We start from the raw sequence: 9,708 nt of genomic DNA on the forward strand, positions 1-9,708 counted from the left end.
CTGTAGCTCACGTCTGCATGGCCCTCGGTCCGGCGTGCCGCAGCCAGTCTGCAACTCACCTCCTCGCCGTCCTCCTCGCTACAACTGAGAAGCCTTGAGCTGTACCCGAAATCCGGCCAAGTGCCGCCACCATGCGCTTCGGCGCCGGTGTGCCCTCCGGGTCTCGAGCCTGGCTAGGCGCGTTTGTAGCACCTGCGCCGCCTCCCTGCATGCACGCGCATGCAGGACGCCGCTCGTCTCCAGGCCGAGAGCTGGTCGAGCGCGTGTCTGTGCCGTGACCGCCGCGTGCTCTGCTCTGCTGCTAGCTTGATGACGTCAACCATGACATTATCATTATGGCTATGTCATATACTCTCTTTTCCCCTTGGAAATAAAACCCGAAATACATAAATACACCCCTTTCCCAGCATGGCCGCGTACTTTCCCCTACCGGCGTCGCCTCGGCGAAGCCAAGCACAGCACGAGAGCGTGTTCCACCCTCAATCATGTCCATGTCGTGCCCATTGCAGCTATGCCTTCTATTGATGTCCATCAGGCTGCTATTAGGAGGATTCAGATCATAAAACATTTGTTTTCTTTGTTCGATTTTGACGAAATTGTGGGATACCTCATTTACTTTTCTGATTTGCTGTCACAAACACATTATGCAGGGCTCTATGCTATTTTTAACTCGTGCCGTGGCAATTGGCACCAAGTTCCTAGGTATATACTAATTTTCATCGAGAGTTTTATAGATGTAAATACTCAAATATAGATAGGAAGTTGTAGGCTCTCAATTCGGCTGAACATTAAATCTATTTAGTTTGTGTTGTCACATATTGGGAGCAAAATTTAGGTGCAGTCCTGATAATCGTTACCTCAGTTGTGCTATATATTTATTCTTCACTGTAAGTCGTGAGAAGAAATCTTCTTAAATTTCAGCAAATAGTCAATTTTCAGACCAACTGCATTTTAATTACTACAAATACACTAAATCATACTAAAGCTCATGGATTCACTCTTCCCCAGGGTGCCTGCTGATTCATGAACCATCAATACCTCCACTCTGCTATCTCATAGGTATGTATATGTATACATTCTTACTATGTACAGATGGAGACAAGGTCATCATCAAATGGAAACAAAACTATCATATGTGACGGAACAAATACGTTGCATCACTCGCAGTTCCTTCTCAAATTGTGAGTGATGGCGGAATCGATCAAGGTATGTGAGAACGAACCTGAATTTATCTTTTCCCTTTTATTCTTACCACTGCATGCTGCTTGAATCATCAAATATCTAGTGCTCAAGTAGAACTTGACTCCGCTAGGGTACAAGCCATAGAGAGAGCACCGACAGGCCGACACTTCCTCCAAACTCTTCTCTCACACTCTATCTCTCTATTTCTAATGCAAGACTAGATCCTATGGAGGACTAATCTTCTCTTGATAGCTGACTCTGATCCTGACGAGGAGAATATAAATTAGGGTTTTAGGATGACTCCAGGGAGGGGGGTTGGGGCTGCTATATATAGGCCAAGGTGGAGTAGGGGGCAAGGAATCGCCACGTCATCGATCCACGTCAACTCCCTCAAACACCGTTGGATAAACCGACCTAAAACCGTCTTAAAATCAATGGTGTAGATCTTAGGAACGAGTACGAGGCAGCGGAGGACGAGCGGGCTCCGTGGCAGGTCGGCCGGCCCGAGAGCTATTTCCTAGATAAATCCTCCTGCAGTCATGAAATCACCAAAGCTCGTGGAATTCATTAGTTTAAACCCCTATACCTATATTTGGTGATGGAATTAAATATAAATGCAGGTTATGTTGACGGTTTATAATTGGTGTTAGTGTCCGTCAACAAGCTCCCCCAAGCTTAACCTTTGCCGGTCCCTGAGCAAAGCTAAACTCAGCAATGGATCAGGAGTTGCTACAATGCTTTCACGCCTCAAAAGTACGCATGCGTTCAATCAAAATTTCTCCTCCGAATTAGAATAAACTGAACTAACTTTCAAACTTACCCATATTACCTTCAGCCATGGGGCTTCTTAGCTTTCACTTGGGTCTTGAGCAATTGAAAGACAGAACAATCAAGTCAAGCACTATGTCTCAAGTTCTTTGTTTCACCACTGTTCCGGAGTTTTATAAGTTTTCAAAATAAAATCCAGAGATTCCTTTGTATGACACTCTCAAGTCTCTCAATATATATGGTATTTGTGGATCCTCATAAAGGCAACAATGATGTTATGCCTTTTCTCTTCCTACAACTAAAGCTTATGTGGAGTTTATGTGTAGGGAGAAAACTAGAGCATACTTGCAATGCATATATTGTAAAGTCAAACAACGGATCCAAAGAGAGTTGAGTTATACAATCAAATCAAGATGTGCATGTGTGTGGATAAATGGTGGATATATATGATGGCTAACCTAATTCTACTTTGCTCCTTGAAAACTTATCTCTCTTTTAAAACTTGAAAATAATTTTGCAAGAGAACATGGGCTATCTTATTCATCTCTTTCTTTTTTTCAGGCGGGTATCTAAGTACCCATTGTTTTAGATATCTCGGACACTTGTCCATTGTTTTCTCAACTCTATTTTTTTCTCTTTTTATGAAAAACTTTTGCATAGCCCATGTGTCTTTTCTGCAACAAAACTTTGAGGGAGATATCAACAAGAACTTTGGAGCATTTATTTTGAGTGGATGGAAAACCTATCAAACATATTTTTGTATTCACTCTCAATGTAGGAGTAAAACATTTTTGGGTGGATCTAGATGGAAGTCATGTTTTTGCGCCTACCCCCAGTGTAGGAGTTGTGCATATCTAGGTGGTGTTTACGTGATCTTGATTTTAAGAGCATGATAAATCTCTCATATAGGTCACAAAGCTTGACAAAATTCAATGCAAAAGCTAGTAGCATATACGTGGAAGTTTTCCTAGCCTAAATAATATGTATGGCTCTGGGAGAATTCAAGCTTTGTCATACAGGAACTTATCATGTAACATTTTAGTGTTTTTCAAAAAGTAAATCTCCAAAACTTTAATGTTACTTGGAACAACATAAACAGTAGCTCAGACCTTCTCATATTATATCCATCAATTACCTAGACCTAGATCAAACATATGCTACCCACGAGTTTTAGGTTCAGAGTAAATCCCTATATCAAAACAATCTTATCCAAAACTCGGGAGAATTCAAGGTTGAAAACTAGGTACTTAAAAGGAATTACAACATAACAACTATTCATCATTTCCATTCAAGAGATTATTCTGAGTCCTCTTTATTTTATTCAACTCTTAAAAATAAATTAAAGCAAACTAGACATATCTTTTTATTTTGTTTTTAATTTTACTAGGTCACACATTATTACTATAAATGACTAATGCAAAGATAAATTTTTATTTTGTTTTTTATTCATCATTCTTTTAACCATTAAACGAAACCAAACCTAAAACAAAAGGAGAAAGAATACTTACTTGGATATACGGGAGTGCTTCTCCCCCAAGCTAGCTCTTTCGGTGAGGGTTTGGTGTTGTAAGTTCTTCGAACCGGACTTCTCCTTGTGAAGTTTATTGACCAAATATCTTGGTTTGCTCTGAAGAGGAGGATTCTTGTGATGACGCCTTTAATGGTGATGTCACCTCCTTTCGTCAAACATGTCTTGGTTTTGAGTTTGGGCTTTGGTTTGACAGGTTCAGAACACTTGTAGAAATTTTACTACAAGAAATGCATGGCTTTTTGACGTATTTAGTATCACAACAGGTCATAATGTCATTATATCATCCAATTTATGACATTATGTTTTAGACACTTCGACTTAGTGACAATAAAAAGCTGTATGTCACAAAAAAACGTTATATAGCTAGTCCAATATCATTCAATGACAATATTTGCTACGTCACAGAGGCATTTTCTGTGTCACAAAGTCTAATTTACAAATACCATCAATATATGATAGACTTTATGTATCACAAAATATTTTTGATCTTTTCAAACATTGTTGTCCATGTTGGCATGTTCCACAACTACTGGTCATGTGGATCCATATAATTTTTTATTTTCATTGTTTTTTTCCAACATATTTTAGCCCATGCTATATATATTTCACAGCCCACGTTGTTAAATGTGGCACTTTATTTTATATATACGCCTAATCACTATAGTAAAAACATAAACAAAACATAAGCCTAGTTTAAATGTTTTTATTCTGAAGATCAGACTTTAACCGGGTTCACCAAAACTTCTCTGAAAAGTAATTAAAATGTATGCACGTGAAAATTTTTAAATTTATGTATATATGCGTGGGTCTAGTATACAATGAGCCCTAATTTAAATGTATGCAAACTTAATCTTGATAGCTATATATGTATATGTGTGGGCCTGTGTATTTTTTATTTTTGTTTTTGAGTTTTTTTTTCTTAAAAAAGCGAGAAAGAGAAGAATTTCAAAAGGAAAGAAAAAGGAAAATTAAAAACGCGGGCCTGCCGGTTTCTTGGCACGTCCGCGGCTCCACGCCCCGGCCCTGCAACCCCGCGCAGCACCCCGCGCGTGGTGTATCTTTTCATCGTGTGGGGGAGTCCCCAACGTCATTTATTTTTAGGGAAAAAAATTGTCAAAAAAATGTGCACGTTATAGGTTTCGAACCTTGCTACAGCAATTTCAGTATTGGATCCCAACGACTAGACTACATGCACGTTGCTATTTGGATGCATAAATTTATTTTCATAAATTCCGTAACTCAGAACGTTTGATCGCAGCCAACCTATACGAACTCGGCCCAACAGCCGCAGTGTCCTTGCCCCATCAGAGCAAGGCTTCTCATATTTTGAAATTTGAAATTTTAAGTTGTCCAAACAAATCCGAATAAAGAAATGATCAAAACTCGTTGAGTTCTAAAAATTCCTGGTGGACGCCTTTTTCGTTTGAAATCAATTACTATTGTACAATTTGTGACCTAATTCAGCCCAAGGGAAAGAAACTGTGTGGCCCTAAAGACCCTTTTGGTCTGCTCGGCAACCCGCGTGGGTTTCAGGCTCCAAACCTGGGCTTGGGCCTCACTTTCGCTTGTGGGCCACTGAAACCCACGGTCTGGTTAAGGCTATGAATGATCGAAGCCCTTGATCTGAATCCAACGGCCGAAGTTCGTCCCACCAGGAACAAGACTAGATCCACCCGCCGGCCTCTCCAAACCCTAACCTGATTTCCTCCTTTGCCATCCATTTTGGACTCGCGGCCGCCGCAAAGAGAGAGCAGGCGGACGAAAGACGGCAACCCCAGGCGAACGGAGCGCCGCCAGGCTAATCCGTGCCTCCCCCCCTCTCTCGATCTCATCTCCACCACCGAGCCTTCCTCTCCATCTTAGCTCCACCACCGAGCCTTCCTCCGTGGCGCACTACACCATTCGGTGCAGGAGGGCTAAGATCTGATGCGAGCGGGCGGAGATCTGATGTGGTCGGATCCTTGGGTGCTTCCTCAAGCAGTCAGTGCTCCTTCGTCGGTGCTGGGCCGTAGCACATGGTGGAGTGGCGTCCGGCTAAATCCTAGCGCAGCCATGCCGGTCCGTCTTCGTGGGTGCTTCGGCTCATCTCCGAGGCGGCGGCAGCAGCAGCAGCGTGGGCTGGCTCGCATCTCGGCAGTGGTGGCATTGTCGTGATCCGATGCGTGTGTCTGGCTCGCATCTCTGCTGTTCGGCACGCTTCGCAAGTGCATCAGTAAGTAATACACGTAACCTGTATGCTTTGCATTCTTCCTGAGTACACGTTGACATCGACGACTAATACCATGCATCTTCCTGTATGCTTTGCATTCTTCTCCTCAAAAATTGTGAAAAGTGGTTGAATCGACAGGAGGGTCTGTGCAGCCGATGGATGCGCCAACATCTGCAGTTCTGCACCACCGGTTGCATAATATGGTAAGCGTTGTCCGGTCCTCTTTTTTTCACTTACTAGGTGCACATGCGTTGCTACGGGATAGCTAACATTTTGTACTAAAAATACACAGATCGCACGATAAGATAATAATACTGTAAAAATTAAATACCAACGTTAAAGTGACATTTAATCCAAAAAGCAAAGTTTATGAATTTAACACAGTCACGGAGTGCGCGGCGTCGCAGGCTCACAAACTCTACTTTATAGACCTTTCCGTGATGCGATTAAGATAATATTTTATATTGGCAGGAAGAAATCTCCGATATCCATTTCTTTCGTGCTCACAAACTAATGACCCTAGTGCAACAATGGGAAATGCAAAGGAGCTATCCTTCTGAATGCGCGGAACCAACGCCACTATGATCGTGTCATCCCACAACCACTGGTATAGTGTTGTTTAGCACTATTGTTCATTATTATCCACTATGTGAAAAACGGTTTGTAGCAACGGGACAAATTTTTTTTAGGGATGGCTAGTGATGGAGCCGCCCCTATAGTGGCGTGCTCGGGAGCCTAGAGACTAGCCGTCCCTACAAATGGAACAGCAGGGGCGGCTAGTATCACTAGCCGCCCCTATAAATGGGTCTGATTTATAGGGGCGGCTCAATCACCAGCCGCCCCTACAAATGACTCTGACTATATATTCTAGAGCACAGTCCAAAAATATCTTCAGAGCAGTGGCCAGGGCGACTCTTCCCCTCCCCTCTCTTTCTCTCCTCTACGCTCTCTCCCCCTCCTGAGTCCCGACGCGAGCAGCGGCTAGGGCGATGGCTGCTGGCGCGAGCGGGCCAGCGGACGCCGCAGCCGCCCTCCTCTTCCTCCTCCCCCCTCGCGTCGTCCTGGCCGGCCCCCCACTGCTGGCTCCCCGTGCGAGGAGTCAAGGAGACGGACCGTGCCTGCGCGTCCTTCTCCTTGCCACAAGTCTCTCTCTCCTCGCGACGACTGGGCGAGACCACCGCCGCCGCCCTTCGCCATTTGCCCAGGTTCCGCCACGTCCTTCGCTGGAGGTCACCAGGTTCGCCGCCTGCCCCCTTCCTTTCCCTTCGTGCTGGGTGAAATCGATCTCCCAAACCCTCGCTTAGGCTTCCCATTTGCGTACTTGCATCCGGATCTGATCTAGTTACAAGTATATAGCATGCTTGCATCCAGATCTGATCTAGTTACAAGTGTATTGTACTTGCATTCGGATCTGATCTAGTTACGGGTGTGGTGCAGTTGCATTCGGATCTGGCGTAAAAGAGTTTGCTAGTCTTTTACGAATTGGTCTGAGCTAACTGGATGCTTGAACTGGGGTGTCAGTTGAAGTTGTTGGTGTTGTGATTCCAGTGAAGAGCCATTGGTCTTTCGTCCGGAAGTATACCACCACGCCTATTAGCTTACTGGAATATGATGTTGCAAATTTCAAATGCTACAAGTCACGGATAAATTGTTTTCTTTGTGTGACCGGAATGGTCAAGGTCAGTGCTTTCCCCCCCTTAACCTGTACAACCTTTATCTCCTTTCTTTCCAAATACGCCACTAATTATGTCTGTCTATCTATCTTCCAGGTTGGTTTTGCTGGCGATGATGCACCAAGAGCTGTTTTCTTTGTGGGCTAACTCTGTTTACTTTGTACTTGCATGAATGAACTTTGTGGGCTCATTCATGTACTGTTAGTAGGGTCGGTTTGTAAATTCCGTAGTTGGCGTTTTGCTTCTATCTTCCTCCAATCAGGAATCTCCCAATTTGATGTGGGTGCAGTATGGATTTGGGACAATCACCTGTTTCAATTTAACATCTCTTTATAGTTTTTTTCTATTCTTATTTTTCTACTGAAATTATTCCTGGATAGCAAAATAGAGATATCATTAATCTTGTGCTAGTACAACAAGTAGCTGAAACATTAGTTGGAGCAGGTCAACAAGTAGCTGAAACTTATAATATGCTTTATGGTCTGTCTACATTTCCATTTTCCTTTACTTTTGTTGTCCTGTTTTAATCTAACATAATTGCTCATGGGTTCATTTTAATCTTTGTTGTTCTGAATCTACCTTTTCTGAAATTAGAGTTCTCAAATCTAGTTATACTAATTGTGTTCTTCTGATATGGAAAATTCCTCCCTGTGGTTTCTGATTAAATAGATTTCAGATATATATGGAATAGGCAATATGAGTTCTGCAATCAAGCCTTCCAGAAATGGCTTGAGCCCATATAGCTTTAAAACATCCTTCACACAGCAGACATGCAGTTCTAATAAGAACTTCTATTTTTGAACTTGCTCGTGAGGGAGAAAATCAGAAAGTACTTTGCATTCTTGAGAACTTAATATTGAGTCAAAGGCCTTATTGATTATTGAGGATTAACATGATTTGAGGGGACCTTTGAGGTGTCGAGTTTACCACCTTGAGGAAGATAACACTTTTTTTTTACTTTTTCACCCGCTTTCTTTTTTGTGTGGCAACAATACTCAGTGCTACCTGCGTCACAAAAAAAATTACTACTTTGCTAAATCAAACTATCTTATAAGTCAATGAGGCCTGCCAGACAGGACTTCAGTTGTACCATTGATATTAGTTTTGTGCATTCCAGATATGCCTTCTCAACTTATCATCATCGGTTATCATATCCATTTTCCTCTGATTATTATTACCTTTGCTGATAACCAAGGAGGAAGCCTCTGCAAGGTCTCCAGCTTGAGTTTGAGGCCAAGTCAGCTCATGATGGTGCATGGTATGAATACATATGTATCTCATACTACTTTTGTTGTTCCCTCTTTACAGTGATGTATTATTGTAATTTATACCTAGGTAAAGATGCATTCACTTGCTGAGTGATTAGGCTAGTCAGTAGATTTAACTTTACTATCATCCATGTTGCATAACTTGAGGAGGCTGCCCAAAGGCCCAAGTTAAAAAATATCTGGGAGTAACTAGGTGGTTCCTCAAGGAAAGAAATGGTTTTTTTTTTCTGAAAGCATTGGAGGAACTTATTATATACTTGTATCCATACAAAAGGTTTTAAACAAATGAATACGAAGTTATGATAAGAGTGCTTGTCTAAATTTATTTGTTACATGTGGTGTGTGACACTTTAGTGGCACTGTTATGACCGGCATTCCCTATAGTCGCAGGCCCAACAGCGGCTAGGGAGGCTGCGGGTCAGAGGGGGCTAAAAGCCCATAGTTATTTTATTTTATAGTATTTTAGAGATAATTTCCTATTATTTATTAGAGAGAGGCTTATATATATTGTAAACACCCTTTGGGATTAATTAAGCAGAAACAACTATTGTTTCCGGCTTCCTCAGGGAGCCGGGAGAAACCCTAGCCGTCTTCTTTCTTCTTCCTTCCGTGAACAGTACCGCGGCACTGTAGCGGCGGTACTGTAGCGCCGCCATCCTCTGCCCTCTCGCGCCTGCGCAGCCACGGCGCCTCCGCGCCGTCTTCCTCGCTCGCTCAAGCCTCGACCTTCCCCCTCCCACTCATACGATCTGAGATCAGTTCCCGGTAGGACTAGGGTTCCTATCACCTTGATATCAGAGATTTCCAGGACGATGTCCACAGCTCCGCAATCCTCCGGCGTCCTGCCGACGCCGGTGTCGTCCGTTCCGCTGCCGTCCGCGTCCTCCGAACTCTCGGAGACCTCTGGCACCGCTCTCACCCTCGAGGGTTTAGCCGGTGTGATGGAACAATTTGCCCGGAACATGAATCAGATCGGCCGTACGGTGGATGCCCTCAGCCTCAACGTCTCCACCCTGCAGCAATCTGTGGCGGGCATACTTCCGCCGCCCCCTCCACCGCCCGCGTCGCAACCGCCCC

Source organism: Miscanthus floridulus, chromosome 10, assembly GCF_019320115.1.
Source record: "Miscanthus floridulus cultivar M001 chromosome 10, ASM1932011v1, whole genome shotgun sequence".
NCBI classification, from domain to species: Eukaryota; Viridiplantae; Streptophyta; class Magnoliopsida; order Poales; family Poaceae; genus Miscanthus; species Miscanthus floridulus.